This window comes from Hemitrygon akajei, chromosome 1 (genome assembly GCF_048418815.1).
Source record: "Hemitrygon akajei chromosome 1, sHemAka1.3, whole genome shotgun sequence".
NCBI classification, from domain to species: domain Eukaryota; kingdom Metazoa; phylum Chordata; class Chondrichthyes; order Myliobatiformes; family Dasyatidae; genus Hemitrygon; species Hemitrygon akajei.
Window position 1 is genome coordinate 108,178,060 of NC_133124.1, and position 18,275 is coordinate 108,196,334.

At 40.1% G+C, this 18,275-nt stretch overlaps 1 protein-coding gene and 1 long non-coding RNA gene across 8 annotated transcripts in view; one reads left to right on the forward strand and one right to left on the reverse strand.

Annotated features, from left to right (window-relative positions):
* The window catches only part of LOC140729596 (uncharacterized), a 107,635-nt gene extending 93,197 nt beyond the window's left edge, over nucleotides 1-14,438 (reverse strand). Inside the window, exons 1-2 of the long non-coding RNA XR_012099365.1 lie at nucleotides 14,031-14,438; nucleotides 9,346-9,400 (exon numbers count right to left, since the gene is read on the reverse strand). This is a non-coding gene — a long non-coding RNA (uncharacterized lncRNA). The remainder of the gene's footprint in view (nucleotides 1-9,345; nucleotides 9,401-14,030) is intronic.
* LOC140729553 (uncharacterized) overlaps nucleotides 14,437-18,275 on the forward strand; it is a 281,549-nt gene continuing 277,710 nt past the window's right edge. For 5 of the 7 annotated variants that reach the window (XM_073049452.1, XM_073049470.1, XM_073049478.1 and 2 more), the window contains exon 1: nucleotides 14,998-15,175. The gene's annotated coding sequence lies outside the window, so the exon portion shown is untranslated. Of the gene's footprint in view, nucleotides 14,687-14,997; nucleotides 15,176-18,275 lie in introns of those variants that run through there. The other 2 variants (XM_073049421.1, XM_073049432.1) reach the window with 2 other exon arrangements.

The window sequence follows — 18,275 nt, forward strand, 5'->3', positions numbered from 1 at the left end:
AATTTCTCCAGAATTTTGTGAGTTTTGCTTGGATTTCCAGCATCTGCAGATTTTCTCTTGTTTAAGAAGCTTCAGTCTCAACCCAATTACTATCTATGGGTATACAGGATAAAATTGTAATGTTATAATGTATTTTCATTGTTTGTCTTTATGAAAGCATATTTGGTAATGACCATAATATGCAATAAATAAATCACAACAACAACAGCTAAATGACTCCTGTTGACTGCATCCAAGTCTTTTTCTATCGCTTAAAATAATCAAAGTTTGTGTTCAAAGTACATTTATTATCGAAGTATGTATACAATATACAACTTTGAGATTCATCTCCTTATAGACAGCCACAAAACAAAGAAACATAATAGAACCCATTGAAAAAGACTAGCAAACACCCAATGTGCAGAAAAACAAACAATAAAAGAAAGCAAAAAACATTCAGAAAAGTTGTTCACAAAAGTAAGTCCACAGCCACAAAGCAAGTCATCACTGGAGCTGATCCAGGAGTCCTTTAGTCACAAGCCACAGCTTCAATTAAGGGCAGAGATGAGTAAACCTTGCAGAGCAGTAAGCTGAACAACAGCGCATTCTCTTCTCCAGCCCCAACACCCTGACCTTTTCAATCTGGCTTGGCACTTAAATCGGCCAAACCTTGGGTCATTCCTCACTCTCAGACCCAGACCATAGCACTTTGATATGCTCTTGGGCCCAGGACCCGCCACCTCAATTTTGCCCATACCCAACCTTTCCATATGGCCCAGATATTAAATCAATCACACAGCAGGTCATTCCTTGCTCTTGGGCCCAGGTCCTGCCACCTTGATTCTGCCTTGCTTCAGTTCTGCTGCATTGAATTGCCTCCATATCTGCTCCAGTAATGGCCAGAAAGTTGGCTCATTCCCCACTCTCGGGCCCATGTCCTGCCATCTCAATTCAGCCCGTACCCGCCAAGCTGCAACTATCCTGTACCTTTGAGACTTTAGTTCAACCGCAATAATGCCAGGTTGTCTAGGCAGTTCAAACACTCAGCTCCGAAAGGGAAGTTACAGGCTATTGATGGCAGTGATTGTTTACTAGAAAAAGTGTGATTAATGAAGTAGTTAACAGTTTTGTTTGCTACTGGCAAGTCATTACTGTGCTTCACCAGCATCATCTTAAACCAGAATCTGATTGGAATATAAATAGTTAGTACAAAATATGTCATCAAGGTTCCACATAAATTGCAAGATAAACTGTTGCATGTAGGACAAAGTATTAAAAATGTATTTGATTTTTCACGAACAATAACAATTTACGAAAGTCACAACGCATATTTATTTCTGAGGGTTGATCAACTTTTAAAAACACATTCCATCTGCTAATAATAGTGTTGTCTTGTGGTTTCTGTTAAAATGCAGTTAATTCTTAAACTATAAGCTGTCATTCTTCTGTGAGGATAGAGACCAAGTTGAGTAGCCCATTGTAAGTGAGTAGCTTTGGTAACTGATGGACCAGAGATAAAGGTGAGAGAGCAATTTTCCTCCTCTCATAGTTTTGTTTTACTCTCCAGAATTAATTTCAACTAGACTTTGTGACTATACGAACTACTACAGGTATGAGTACTATCAGAATCTGTTCATAAAATTTTGAAGGCTCAACCTCTTGCAGCATAGTCTCTGTTCCTCATGCTATGTCATGTTCTCTCTTTGACGTATAGCTTTGTCTTTTTTTGCTCATTTATCTTCAATGCCAATTTAATAGTCACTGGTGCTATTTTAGTCCTGGCCAGTATTTGCCTTGCTCCTTCTTTTGAAGATTCAGCTACTCTTTATCATCCTGAATTGTTCTCTTAGATAGATAGATAGATAGATACTTTATTCATCCCCATGGGGAAATTCAACTTTTTTCCAATGTCCCATACACTTGTTGTAGCAAAACTAATTACATACAATACTTAACTCAGTAAAAAATATGATATGCATCTAAATCACTATCTCAAAAAGCATTAATAATAGCTTTTAAAAAGTTCTTAAGTCCTGGCGGTAGAATTGTAAAGCCTAATGGCATTGGGGAGTATTGACCTCTTCATCCTGTCTGAGGAGCATTGCATCGATAGTAACCTGTCGCTGAAACTGCTTCTCTGTCTCTGGATGGTGCTATTACACATTAAATGGGACATTCACATTCTTGTGCAGCATTTTATAATTTTCTTTGGTGATATGACCTATTAACTGTTGGATTCACTCTGTTCTATCGCTTAGTGTTCTGCCCCAGTTTATATTTTTGAAATAGGTATTAACATGTTCCTGACAACTTCAATATATGTGTCTTTCTCAGGATATCTATTTCAATCATAAAAACAAAGTTTAAATTATTGCCCTGACTTCATTTTCTGCAAGATTTAAACACAATTCCGTTTCTGTAATTGACCATCATGCTTTGACACAAAATTAATATATATTTTGCTCTCTGCTTCTCCCTTGACAAAAGACTGTCCAGTTCCCCTCCACCACCACCCTCCCCCATCTGGCAGAACTGGTCCTCACCCTCAACAATTTCTACGTCAGCTCTTCCCACTTTCTCCAGACTCAAGTGTTAGCCATGGACACCTGTATGGGCCCCAGCTATACTTTCCTTTATGTTGGCTATGTAGAACAGTCCATGTTCCAAGCCTCCCCAACTTTTTCTGCACTACATTGACAACTGCATTGATGCTGTTTCATGCCCCAAGCTGAATTTGTCAATTTCATCAACTTTGCCTCCAACTTGCACTCTGCCCTTAAATTCATTTGGTCTATTGGAGCAGCAGTGAAGCTGAAAACCCAGCCCGTGAGAGTTGAGGCCCCGCCCATAGAGTCCCCGAGCTATCCCGCATGCGCGGACACTCGCAGCCTGTCGAGAGCGGCAGCTGAGGAAGCGAGCAGTTTGTAATTGGCCTAGACGTTTTTACCGACCCTGTGCCACAAGGGTTTCGAGGGTGGTAAAACGAGGAATAGTCTATACGCCTCAGGTACTAACTCGTAACCTCGGAGAATGGCCTCCTTTACTTGGTCATAATTCCCTTCCCCTTCTGGGGGCAACGCGGCATATGCCCGCTGTGCTTTCCCTCGTAACACACTTTGTAACAACGCCACCCACTGCTCTCTGGGCCACTTCTGATTCACTGCCACCTTTTCAAAAAGCAAGAAGTAACTATCAACATCCGTCTCCTCGAAGGGGGGGACCAACCTCAACGCCCGACTAACATCAAACCCCTTTCTTGATCTCCCTGCCTCCTTGTCTGGAGACAAGCTGTTTACCAACATCTTTTACAAACCAACCGATTCCCATTGTTTTCTTGACTATACCTCTTCTCATCCAGTCTCCTGTAAAATTGCTATTCCCTTTCTCAGTTCCTTTGTCTCCACCACAACTGTTCCCAGGATGAGGCTTACCTTTCCAGGACATCAGAGATGTCCCCCTTCTTCAAAGGACAGGGTTTCCCTTCCTTCTCCATTGATGCTGCCCTTACCTGCATCTCCTTTATTTCATTGACATCTGCACTCACCTCATCTTCCCACCACCTAAAAAGGGATAGAGTTCCTCTTGTCCTCACCTACCATCCCATAAGCCACTGCATCCAGCACATCTCAATGGGATTCTACCACCAAATACATGTTTACTCCACCCCCCCCCCCCCCCACCACTCTAGGCAGGGTCTTGGCTCAAAATATCGACTGTTCATTCATTTTCATCGATGCTGACTGACCTGCTGAGTTCATCCAGCATTTTGTGTATGTTGCTCTGGATTTCCAGCATCAGCAGAATCTCTTGTGTTTAATATAGTTTGCATTTGCTTTAATAATCTATACATTGTTGTTCAATTATAGCAATAGTATTAAAATGCTAAGACTTTTAAGAAACACATTAAAATTGATATGTATTTAAAACATTGCACAATTTGCTTAAGCTTTCTCCTGTAACACCAAGACTGGTAAGGCATGGTTTCAACACTCAGCCCAATCCAGCTCACTATAGGCAGACCATACAGGCAGTCCATCACACCCACCAGTTTTCCTATTCTCCGTCAATTGTTTATCTCTGACAGAGCCACATACATTTCTTCCTGGACACCCAGATTAGAGAAAACCTATGTGCAAGGAAGATGCAGAGCCAACAAAAGGTGAAATGTTTTCTACTGATAGTAAAGGTCAAATAAATTTCAATAGATGCCTAAAATTTCAGAACCTATGAGTTCCCACAAATCTCAATTTTGGTAGGACTTTAGTCACCATTAATAAGAGTGCAAATGGTATTGTCTTCCTGTTCCACTAGACTCGGTGTAACAGATTCCACAGTTCAATATAGTATTAAAGATTCTAGAAAGTCAATGTTATGTGTTCGGATAGCTGGAATAAGATTTGAAATCTTCTGAAGCAAAAAGAGTTCTATCAGCTAACCCACAAATATATGTGAAAGAGTTGAGCAAACAGAAGCAAATAAAGAAAGCGAGAGAAAGAAAGAGAAATAAATAAGAATCATAAAAACTACAGTGCTGGATCAATCCAAGAATTAACAATAATTAAACTATAGATTTGAAAGAAATTACCTGAAAATGTCCATTGATGTGATCCAATCACATCTTTAGAGAAAAGGTAAAGCAATATATTTGAGTGTGTATGTATATCCTAAACATTCACCTATATTTTGTTTTCCAGCTGCAATTGTGTAATTCTAGTATTTCCCATCTTTAATCAGAGGCTTGGAGTTTATTGTTGATGGTTTAATGAACTTGAAATTTAATGAAGATCTTTCACTAGTACATGTATCATGAATGCTGAAACAGACTCAAATCTTAATATTCATTAATAAATGTTACTACCCAATGTCAGCATTCAGCATTCTAAGGTCATATGTAGAAAAGGCAGCAACTCTCCAAGATTGTCATCTAAATGCCAAAACAATCATATGCTTTAGCCAAATGACAACTTCAGACTCTCTAAGAAACAAGGATCCCTTTTTGAAGCAGATTGAGAAAATTTGATCATTATGACCATAAGCAAACTACTAGTGTGTCATTCCAATAAATGACCTTAATTGTTTTGAGAAGATATGCATCTTGGGTTTAGATTGCTGGGTTGGTCAAGTACAAAGATGAGTTTCATTTGGAAGTACATCAAGGATGTTGTCCGCTAGAAATTGGTCAAGGGTCTATCCAAACCAGAAGCTCTGTATCAACAGTTCTATGCGAGCAGCAGTTCTGCATGACACAGAGCTTACAGTGCTGATGACCAACAGGAACTCAAGAAATGCAGCTATGATCTGTGCAAAGTCATCGAGACAGTTAAACAACAATACAAGGACAAGATTCAGTCTCAACTCTCCACCAACAACACATGCAGCTTATGGCAAGGTCTGCACACCATTGCAGACTTCAAAGCTAAATACGGTGGAGTTTCCAACATCACTGCCTCTCTCCCAGACGAGCAAAATCTTTTTTACGCTCAATTCAATGTCACCAATACTGAGCTCCTGAAGAGAGCTGCTGATGCAACCAGCAGCTTGGTCAGCTCTGAGGCTGAATTATGCAGGTGTTTTCAAAGGGTGGACAATTGCAAGGCTGCGAGACCAGATGGCATCCCAGGGTGGGTACTGAGAGTGTGCATGGCACAACTGGTAGGTGTGTTTACAGATATTTTTAATCTCTCCCTCTCTCAGTGTAGCGTGCCCTCCTGCTTCAAAACATCCACCATTGTTATTGTACCCAAAAAGACCAAGGTAACATGTCTGAATGACTGGTATCCTGTCGCACTCACCTTAATAATAAGCAAATGTTTTGAGATTCTGGTCAAGGACTACACTACATCTGCAACATGCCACCACATTGGAGCCCCTACCATTCGCCTACCAACACAACCGATCGACAGATGACGCAATAGCCACAGCCCTACACACCATCCTGACACATCTGGAGAAGAAGGATGCTTATGTGAAAATGCTGTTCTTGGACTACAGTTCAGCATTCAACACCATAATTCCCTCCAGCCTTAACAAGAAGCTCAGAGACCTTGACCTTCACCCTGCCTTGCATAGCTGGATCCTGGACTTCCTGTCACCCCATTGCCTGCAGGTGGTAAGAGTGGACTCCCACACTTCTGCCCCTCTGATCCTCAACACAGGTGCCCATCAGGGCTGTGCCCTAAGCTCCCTCCTTTACTCTCTGTATACCCATGACTGTGTCACCATTCACAGTCCATACATACTGGCTGTGTGGTGAAAAAGACACAGCAGCGCCTCTTTCACCTCAGACGGTTGAAGAAGTTTGGTATGGGCCCCCAAATCCTAAGAACTTTCTATTGGAGCACAATTGAGAGCATCCTGACTGGCTATATCACTGCCTGGTATGGGAGCGGTACTTCCCTCAATTGTAGGACTCTGCAGAGAGTGGTACGGAAAGCCAGGTGCATCTATAGATGTGAACTTCCCACTATTCAGGACATTTACAAAGACAGGTGTGTAAAAACAGCTTGTAGGTTCATTGGGGACCTGAGCCACCCCAACCACAAACTGTTCCAGCTACTACCATCCGGGAAACGGTACCACAGCATAAAAGCCAGGACCAGCAGGCTCCGGGACAGCTTCTTCCACCAGGCCACTAGACTGCTTAATTCATGTGGACACAACTGTATTTCTATGTTATATTGACTGTCCTGTTGTACATACAATTTATTACATATTACTATAAATTGCACATTGCACATTTAGACGGAGACATAACATATAGATTTTTACCCCTTGTGTATATGAAGGATGTAAGTAATAAAGTCAATTCAATTCAATAAATATTTATGTGCAGGAAGATATAACAGGTAAGTGGCAAAAAATATTTACACCACACAGGAGTCCAGCAATGACCAAACCAACAAGGGAGAGTCCAATCACCTAACCTTGTCATTGCCATTATTAGAATATAAGGTAATTCATTCAACAAGGTCATGGCTAACTGGATCTTCATCCTTAAATTCACTTTTAACCTATAATTCCATAAAAGCTCAATAATCTTTCTATTTCAACCTGGAATATACTTAATAACTTTGAATCCTCTGTAATTTTCACAATCCTTTTGGAAAGCAATTCTTCCTTATTTCAGTCTTAAGTGGACATCCCTCTATACTGAACTATGCTGTATGTCTAAGTGAATCTATTATCAAAGTATGTACAGTATATGTCACCATATACTACCTTGAGATTCACTTTCTTGCAGGCATTTACAGGAAAATAATGAAATGCAATAGAATATATGAAAAACTATACATAAACAAAAAAATGGACAAATGGCTGTTGCAGAAGAGAAATTGTTCAAATATAACAAATAATATTAAGAAACAGGAGTTGTAGAGTTCTGAGCATTAGGTCCTGCCACCATAAGAAACATCCTTTCAGCATCCATTCTGTCAATCCAGCTCTCATTCTTCTGAAGTCCACAGAGTAAATGCCCAGCTTCAAAATATTGCAGTGAATTACTGAGAAAAAAGCTATATTGTTCTATGTATACTGAGATAGAGTATTCAAGTGAGGTCACTTGAGTCCTCTCTATAAAATGTAAAAGGTCCCAATACACAATTTCAAAGAATGGAAGACAAATTATCCCCATTTTTCTGATCAATAACTTTGCTTCAGCTGACATGAAAGATTAAATGGTTATTTGCTTTTGTGAGATGTTTGCATTTTCTACATAACAACAGGACCAAAAGTTAACTGGCTATGAATGCTTGTGGTCCTGAAAGTATTTTCAGAAATACAGAAATACTTTTTTTTGCAACAAATACTTTTGTTCCAGATCTGATGTTGCCCAGGATATTAGAACACAATTGTTTCACTAATAATTCTTTTACATCCTTTAATATGAAGACTTCTGGAAGAGGGCACTTCCAACAGTGCACATCTCCCATGTAATGTACTGAGAGGTTCACCTTGAATTGCAATTCTTGGGTGGTCACAGATCATCTAATTTGATTATTCAGAAGCTACAGAATCAAACTTGCATCTTGCCAAAATGTTTGTAGAAAATTTACTGAACACTTAAAGGTGAATTAGCATATCTATGCTGAGCAAACACACTACCTCTACTTGCATAAGAACAGGTCAGTTTTGCTGTAGGTTATTCCTCTGTAATAGCAACTCAGGTTTTTTCCCTCCACTGACAGCGGCATTTCCTACATCTCTCACCTGTATTTCACAGGTTTTACATGTGCCTTTGCTTGTTTTCTCTCTCCAAATGCCTATATTAATGAATTGACCACATTGTTTCATTAATAGCTTATCACTATGGCAATCCTGGCCCTAATGTATCAGAGATGTTCCCTTTGTCCACTTTTCTCTCTCAACCCTCAGCTATCTAAAACTAACTTGAATTCTCTTTTCGTATCATGTAAGGTCTTTTTCCTGAAACATTAACTTTGTTTCTCCACCTCTGTGCCTCCCTCTCCAGCTGAATTCTTGACTTCCTGATTTGGAGACCACAGTCAGTGTGGGTTGGAGATAACATCTCTTCCTCGCTGACTTGAGGGGTCAGGTGTGGAAAGGGTGAGCAGTTTCAAGTTCCAGCGGATCACCATCTCAGATCTATCCTGGGCCCACCATATCAATGCAATCACAATGAAGTTATGCCGGCAGTTTGCTTCTACTTCATATTTACCTGTACTTCATTAGGAGTTTGAGGAGATTTGTTACGACTCTTGCAAAATTCTACAGATGTACCCTGGAGAGCATTCTGACTGGTTGCATCACTGTCTGGTATGGTGATGTGAATGCATGGAATTGTAGACTCAGCCAGCTCCATCATGGGACAAGCCTTCCACTGTCTAGAACATCTTCCAACAGTGATGCCTTAAGAAGGCAGCATCCATTATTAAGGACCCTCACCATTGGGACAAGCCCTCTTCTTATTATTGCCATCAGGGAGGAGGTACAGGAGACTGAAGACCCATACTCAACATTTTAAGATCTATTTGTTCCCCTCTGCCATCAAATTTTGAACAGTCCATGAACCCATAGCACTACCTCACTAATTTTCTTTTGCACTATTTATTTATGTTGTAATTTGCAGTATTTTGTTATGTTTTCACTGAACTGCTGCCACAAAATAATAAATTTCAAGACTTGAGATAGTGACGATAAACCTGATTCTTTCTGCAGTTACTGTCTAACCAGATAAATGCAGCATTTTCTGGTTTTAATTCAAATTTCCAGCATCAGTCATTTTTGATTTTTACTTTTATTATGTTGATCCTATATCATACAGTATGCCACAGAAAGCTGCCTTAATTACAATGACACAATTTCTGTCTTTTGTGAAGGAAACTAAAATGTATTCATTAAGGACCTTACCTATTTCCTCCATGATTCTTCTCTTGTCCACTGATCTCCCTCCTGGCACTAAACCCTGCAAGCAGAAGAAGTGACACACCTGCTCATTCAACTTTTTCCACATCTCCATTCAGGACCCCAAACAGTCTTTTCAGGTGAGGCAACACTTCACCCCCAGGTCTACTGTATCCGGTGCTCCAGATGCAGCCTCCTACACATCATTGAGACCTACCGTAGATGGGGGGGGGGTACTTTGTTGAACACCTTCACTCCACCTGCAACAAGCAGGATTTCCTGGTGGCCAACCATTTTAATTCCACTCCTCATTTCCTTCTGGTATGTTGGTTCTCGATTGCCATGATGAGACCACGCTCAGGTTGGAGCAATATCTCATATTCTGCCTGGGTAGCATTCAACCTGACAGTGTGAGCATTTATTTCTCCTACTTACTTACTGCTTGTTGTGCCTCTGGCATTTAGGGCTGCAATAAAGGTCCTCCATTTCTAGCTGTGCTCAGGACTTCCTTCATCATGTTTGTAGCTCCTTCTCAGTTTTCACTACTGTCAGTCATGCAAGACCTGGGTGGAGACTCAGGAATACCGTTGCATTCAGATGTAGAAGGATTCTTCATTATGGTTTCCATAACAATTTTGTTTTACCAATCAGGGTTGTTAGCCGTGAGCTGAACGCCCAAACCTAGAGGACTGGTGGACCACTCTTAGTCTGTTCTCTACCCTTTGACCTGTTTGGCATGGTGACCTTACCAAGAGCCAAAGCACAAAGCCCTGACTCCAGCCAACATGACTCTCCAGGTCATTGAGGTTGTGGTCCTCTTGGAGGATTTATTTTTCTTACTTCAAGTAATTTTCTTCCCTCCCCCTCCTCTTTTTTTTCCATTCCCCATTCTGACTCCCCTCTTACCCCTTCTCTTCTCCTCACCTGCCTTTCACTTCCCTGTGTCCCTCATCCTTCCCTTTATCCCATAATCCACTCACCTCTCCTATGAGATTCCTTTTTCTTCAGTCCTTTACCTTTTCCACCTATCGTCTCCCAGCTTCTTACTTCATCCATTTTCACCTATCACCTTCTAGCTTGCACTCCTTCCCCTACCCCCACATTCTTATATTCTGGCTTCTTCCCCCTTCCTTTCCAGTCCTTTTAAAGAGTCTTATCCTGAGAAGTCAGCTCTTTATTCCTCTCCTCAGATGCTGCCTGACCTGATGAGCTCCTCCGGCATTTTGTGTATGTTACTGCCCATTTCCTCTGCCTCCAAATGATGGAATGGCAGAGTAGACTTGATGGGCTGAATGAGTTAATTCTGCTGCTATGTCTTATGGTCTCTGGTTACTGTTTTGGTCCTTAATAGGCCATGGGTTATCCTCTTGCTCTTTATATAGTTATAATGCACCTTCCCTAATTTCCTCACTTGCAGACCCTGTCAGTTCAGAATGGCAACAACATCTCCTCCATGACCACCATCAACTCAGGTGCATCACGAGGCTTTGCGCTTATTCCCCTCTTCTACTCACTTTATACTCATTTGAGGTTAAATACAGCTCCAGTGCCATTTTTAAGTTTGTTGACAACACCAATGTTGGCCAAATAAAAGGTGGTGATGAATCAGCATATAGGAGGAAGATTGAGCCACAACAACCTCTCAATGTCAGCAAAACTAAGGAGCTGATTGTTGACTACAGGAGAAGGAAACCGGAAGTTCAGGAGCCAGTCCTCATCAGGGGATCAGAGGTGGAGACGGTTGATAATCCACGTTATCATTTCAGAGGATCTGTCCTGGATCCAGCATGTAAGTGCCATTACAAAGAAGGCACCACAGTGCCTCTACTTTCTTAGAAATTAGCAAAGATTCAGCAATGTCATCTAAAATCACATCATTACTTTCTTTTTGCTTCTGCCAAAATTTGCCTAATTTGTTCTTTCTCCTTTGGTATGTGTGGAAGTTCAAAGTACACTCCCAACGGTGTGGCAAGCCCACTTCTTTTCTTAGTTCAACCTGAATAGTTTCATTTGAAGACTTCGACCCTTCTCACAGCTTTGATTTGCTGTTTATCAATATTACTATTTAATACAATGTAGGTGGCCACATGGCCCATTGTCTCTGTGCTGGCTCACAACAGAACAATCTCATCAGTCCTATTTCTACTCTTCTTATTTCTCTGTGATCATGCAAAGTATTTTCTCTCCCAGACTCATTAACATTCCTTTCAACACACTCAAAATGCTGGAAGAACTCAGCTGGTCAGGCAGCATCTCTGTAAACGAGTAAATAGTCAATATTTTGGGCTAAGGCCCTTCTACAGGACTGAGGTGGAAGGGGGGAGATGTCTGAATAAAAGGGTAGAGGTTGGGGAAAGAAGCTAGCTGGAAGGTGATAGGTGAAGCCGGGTGGGAGGGAAAGGTCACGGGCTGGAGAAGAAAGTATCTGGTAGGAGAGGAGAGTGGATAATAAGATAAAGGGAAGGAGGGGACCTACGGGGAAGTAATGAGCCGGTGAGAAGAAATGAAAGGGCGGAGTGGGGTATAGAGGAATGTGGGGGTGGGGTATTTGTTCACTGGAAAGAGAAATCAATATTCATACCATCAGGTTAGAGAGTAGGCAGCCACAATATAAAATATTGCTCCTGAGAGTGGCCGTATCTTGACATAAGGTGGCGAGGTGGGTAACATCCCTTTGATTCTTTTAGCACTTTACTGCTCTAAAAGGGTGATTTATAATTGATCACCAACCAACTAATCTTTAAGATGTGGCAGGAAACTGGAGTATCTAGCATAAGTTCTCAGAGCGGATATGCAAGTAAACTGAGGTCAGAATTGAAAATGAGTTCCTGGAGTTGTGATGCGATTGTGCTAATGGCTGCAGCACCATGCCAACACGTATTAAATATAGGTTGCTAAAAATATTAGCCATTGCATCTTTTTATTCTTATTTCATCTGAAATTTTTCATTTATGTTGAACTTCTCATCCCATCATCATCTGCTGGCTGCTAGAATAATGGAGCGAATATATTTTCATGGAGTACAACAAAGGAGCCAGGTGATGCTATTCAAGTTGGAGGATGCAGCAAGGCAAACATGTTTAGCAAACTATATTTTAATCGTTGCACATTCAACACACACTGCAAATGTAAAGGAAGTGCGCATATCATTATTGTGACTATGTGACTGTATTGTTGAAGTACATTTGAAAATTATATTTAAATAATTTAAGAGCTGCTGGCATCATTGGCATGCAGCACTGCACTCTTTAAGGGGTAAACCTGTGGGTACAGCATGCAATTTGAGTTGGTGACAGACCAATGTTACAGGTTGCACAGGCCTATCAGTTACGTGTGGAAATAAAATATCAGATATGCATTTGAGGTGTATTGGGATAGATGGGATGTGCTATGGGAATTGGGACAATATTTGATGCAAGTATGTGTTGAAGAACATATAATTCGTAGTGACATTGTTTACTTGTGACTCAGCAGCTCTTCTCGGAACCGATGCCAAAATAAAGCAATATACAGTCACCCTTCAGTTAGTATTCTTATAATGCCTTTCATACAGTACAATGTCTCAGTGAATTTCTACTCTACGAAACTGAAGGCTTATTTTTTTGGCAATGGCTGAAGCTTTCACTGAAAGGATCTGCAAGTGACTTACTAAAAGGTCAAGGGTTCTTTTTACAATTGGAGACCTATGAGGGGCAGGGATTGGTGCTGGGAACCTTGATTTTTGTTATATACATTAATAATGAGGAATTTAATTGTAGCAGGTATGATTATTAAGCTTGAACATAACAAAAATTGGTAATGTTGATGACAATAGTCCTTGTCTACAGAAAAATGTCAATGATCTGATAAAATGACAGATTAATAGCCAATACATTGGGAGGATTAATAAGGTGACAATATACACTTAGATATTTAAAGCAAGGGGTCGATAGGTTCTTGATTAGTAAAGGTGTCAAAGGTTACAGGAAGAAGGCAGTTGAAAGGGGTTGAGTAGTATAATAAATCAGCCTTGATGGACAGGTGGAGCAGACTTGATGGGCTGAATAGTCTAATTCTGCTCATATGTCTTATGGTCTAATACAGACTCTGCCGAGTAACGAGGAGCAGAAGGCCTATAGTATACTTATTGGAGGAACCATGCAGGTAGCCACTCATAGATGAGGCAATTTAGGAAGGCCTATGGGATACTTGCCTTCATTAGCAGAGAAATTTAATATAAAGCAGATAAGTTATGGTACAAGTAATAAAAGAAAACATTATTTGAGCTGTAGCATTGAGTGTGGCTCTGATTGTTTCATTGTGAGGACATTGTGTTTAGAATGGAGAGTGTAGGAGAGATTGATTAGAATGTTGCCTGCTATGAAGCATTTCAAGCTACGAGAAGAAACCAGACAGGATTGATTTGTTTTCTTTGAAGATGAGAAGGTTGAGGGAAATGCATGATTGAGATATAATAATATAAATTAAGAAATTAAGATTGACGAGTTGTTTTTTTTTCTACTTAGCAGCTATGTCCGTAACCAGAGGGTGTGTTTACAATAATAGGTAGGGGATTTGAGGAATAATTTTCGCACCTTGGAAAGCTATGCATGAGGTGTCTGATAGTATTAAGTAATTGCATGAGTATTTGAAATAGCAAGTCGAAAGATATGGGCTAAGTACTAGAAAATAGGATTCGTAAAGATAGGTACCTAGAATGAAGACGCTGAGCCGCAGAGCTTATTTCTGTGCCGTATAACTGCCTCCAGTAAACCAGTAGTTTCAGAACTGTTGTTGCTGAAGCCAGTGTTTATCTCAGTTCAACTTAAATTTAATTAAATAGCAAAAACGTAGGATTTGAGCTCGCGTTTAGTCGAGGCATTTGGCTTACTGCTCAACAAAATAGGCACAATAGAAATAAAGCTGTGGGGATTAGACGCCGATAAAAAAGGTTCTTCGTTTTTTTAAGGGAGGTGGGGGGGACGTTAACCTACGTGCCCGATTTCCCGCTAATGTAGGCTGCGCGTACCGGCAGAGGTCTGCGCAGCAGCCCAGCCGGACGGCAGCCTCCCCACTCCCGCACGGATCCCACCTCTCTCCCGGAGCAGACACAAACCCCTCGAGGCAATTGGCTATGCCGCATCACAATACGGAGGCATGCAAGCCTGACGCAGCAAGCAATTGGTCAGCGACCGTGGCAATCACGTCTTGCGCGACCATATTAGGTTGAGGCAAGGATTTTTAGCGGTCGCCAGTCTGCCTTCAAGCTTGGAAAGCCATTAATTAATCAGAAGTTGGGAAGCGAAATTTAAAGTTAGTAGGATGAAAAATATAAAATTACAGTAGAAAGATTTACAATCGGGAAAACGTAAGTTAACTTTTATACTGTTACCGATACTAAAATACACACAAAATTCCGCTACTTTAAGAAGAGCAGGGGGAGTTGGGACGGGTAAAAGAAAAATTCCCTTATCAGACATTCAGGGTGGCGTCTTTCATGTCAACGCAACTTGTTACCGGAAGTCCTGTCTCGAACGTATGGCGCAACGTTTTGACGATGATTGGATGGGAAACTCGCGCCTGTCACCGTTTCTGGTTTTGATTGGTTGCATTGCATGTCTGTCAGGCGTGGAGGCGATGGAAGAACGCATGAGCGTGCTGCGACGGTTTATCATGTTAGGTTGTACTAGCCCCGCCCACTTCTATCAGGCTGACTAACTTTGCAGCTCTGACTTAACAGTTTTATTTTACCCCTTTCTGTTTAAGGAGTGATCTTTGTAGCCCAATTCACGAATAGAGGCCTCAACTTCTGAGGAGCGACTTAGCACAATAATACAGAAACTTGTATTACGTAAAGGTAAAATAACAAGTTAAAAATTGTTACTAATTTAAAATTTATTGCCTGGGGCATTGCATTATGAGGGCGTGTTCTGTTGTGATGGAGTGAACCTGTCAAAATGTAGTTTAATTAATTTTTAATTTTATTTATATTCAAATGAATGTATGTTGATGGTGTCCGGGGCAATGGAATTTAAAAAAAACATACTTAATATAAAGTATTTGTACTTGGAGGTACTTATTAATAGTTTTATTTCCATTGTGTGTTATATTGTTTATTCTGTTGTGTCTTTTGGAGGTGTGGGAATGCAGTTGTGTTAGAATGGGTGTGGCAATACATGAAGCAAAGGATTATGTCATCCTCTACAGATTGTCTAACTGAGTGCATGGATTTAATGGAATGTATTAAAAGTCGAGGAAAAAAAAACCTAATTGACTAAATAGTTTTTTTTTTAAAGATCATGGCCGTGATTTGAGGGATCATGATAATACTGAGGTTAAAATTCCATTAGTATATAATCATCTCTCATACACTTTAATTTTATCCAGTGGAAAATATCATTAGTCTATTTCCACAGTTGTTTCCTGTTTTTTTTTCTTTAGTTTGCAGGTTGAACAGATTTGCCTCCTAAACTAAAATCTGTGTTTTGTTGTTGGGAAATGGGGTATTAGAAAGTGTGAACTTGCCCTCTGAGTGGAGAACCTGTTTCTTCATTCATCTTAGAAGTTGAATATCTGCAATTTCGAAAACTAATGTGAATAGATGTACGTGGATGTAATAGTTTGGGTAATTTGTGTAATTTTGTGATTTCATTTGCGTGAATCCTAGATGAGTTGATTGGGCAGGCTAACCTGGCAGGCTGTGATTAGTCTGTGGGTTTATCTAGAGCACCTAGTACTGATGAATGGTTTGTATCATTTGGCTGAGCAGTAATGCAAGTCTCCTTTCATAAGGGTGCATTAAATGTACAATGTAAGAAGAAGCAAGAGCCTTAATATTAATAGATTGTGAAGACTGAATAAATGTTTAGTTCATATCCATTCATAACACCTTACATTTTAATCCCATCATCTTAAATCATTAATATCTGCAGGACTGCAGATGACACAAAGCTGGAGGAAGGTGAGCTGTGAGGAGGGTACAAGGAGTTTCCATTTGTCATTTGGATAAGTTGAATGTAGTACTATGTGGATAAATGTGAGTTTATCCACTTGGATGAAAACAGGAAGGAATTGTATCAGGAATGGGGGTGGGAGGTGCAAAAGGACTTTGATGTTTTTGTGCACCAATTGTTGAAAGTAAGCATGCATATGCTGCAAGTGGTTAAGATGGTAAATGGAATGTTGGCCTTCAGAGCAAATGGAATAGAGTCCAGAAGCAGGCATTACTTCTTGAAGTTGTCACAGTGCATTGTTGAGGCCATACATTGAATATTATATGCAATTTTGGTCTCATTTTCTGAAGAATGATTTCTTGCTATGGAGAGAATGTAATGAACTTATCCCAGATTCATTCCTGGAAATGGTCTGACATGCAGAGGGAATGGGATGAAAGGGTTTGTATTCAGTAGACTTTAAAAAAAAAAAATGAAAAGGTGTTCATTGAAACTGGTTATAAAAATGCTAATAGGGCTGGTCAGTAGATGCAGGAAGAATTTTCCAAATGGGGAAGTCCAGAAATAGGGAAGACAGTCTGTGGATTTGATGTAAACCTTTTTAGGAGTGAGATGAGAAATATCTTCAATCAAAAGTGGAAAACTGATGGCTGTTGAGACCAAGTTATTAAATACATTCAATAAAGAATTAGATATAACTGAGGTCTGCAGTCATTGACACAGTGTTAAACTGAACTGACTCAGTGGCTGTCACTCAAATATTTCAAAATACATTTATTATCATAGAAAATACATATTATATAACCTTGAGATCTGTTTGCTTACAGGCAACCACAAGGCAAGAAACACAAAAGTACACAATTAAAAATAAAATGAAGACCAACACCTGATGTGCAGGGAAAGGGGGAGGGGACGAGAAGAAACACAATGATGCAAACAACAGAATTGAGCAACAACATTCCAAACCAAAATGAGTCCTTGGATCCAAACCTGGAGCAGCTTGGGATAGGCCCAAGCCTCAGTATCAGTCCATCATATTAGTAGGCATGGAGCACAGCAGTCCAGGGCAGTTTCCATAGCGCCATAGAGAGAGGAGAGTGAACGTTGCCAGAGAGCGAGCGAAATCAGTTTTCTATTCCAATCCTAACACCCTGCCCTTCCAGTATATTGTTTATATTGTTCAAATAACATATGGTGCCTTGCACTAGGACTCCTGAACCATTTCGTTGACCTTGTGGTTCAGTGTTTATTGTTTGGTGTGTTAATTGCTAGCTTTTTGCCATATGCACAATTTGTTTTGTAGCGTGTTGGATGTTTGATGTTTTCTTTAAATGGGTTTCATGGTGTTTCTTTGTTTTGTGGCTGCCCGTGGGAGGGCGAATCTCAGGGTTGTTTACTGTATATACACAATGATAATAAAGGTACTTTGAAACTTTGATAGTTCTAATGCTAAAAAGTTCAGGGGATACATGGAGAGAGCAAAAAAAAGTATTAAATTTGGATGATTAGGTGTTATCATGAAGCAGGTTGGAACGATTGAAAGGCTTACTCCTAGTTTCACTGTTTGTATAATGTCAATGTAGATATTCAGTATTTTTTTTGAAAAAAAATTAAGAACTGGTAGTGCTACTAGTAGTAATTCAATCTATAATGTAACTAAGCTGAATTAAGCTGGCACTTTTTAGTTACATTGGTCAGAAAGTTACTCTTCTCAAAGATGTCTTGATATGTTGCAAAGATTTCCCTGATATTGAATGATCAATTTAAATATTTATTTATACTTTGATTAATACTGGTAAACTGAATTTCTATAAAAGCAACCAGTGTTTAGGGATAGGAGTGCACTGACATGAGCAATTGTGGAAGTGGATCAAAGAGTTCAAAGGTGTTTGGTAAGTATTTGAAAAGAAAATGGAATGTGGGATTATTTGTAGAGGATAGGAGAATTGGACCAGCTGGATTGCTCTTGTATAGGGTCAGTCTGGGCTCATTAGGACGAATGAC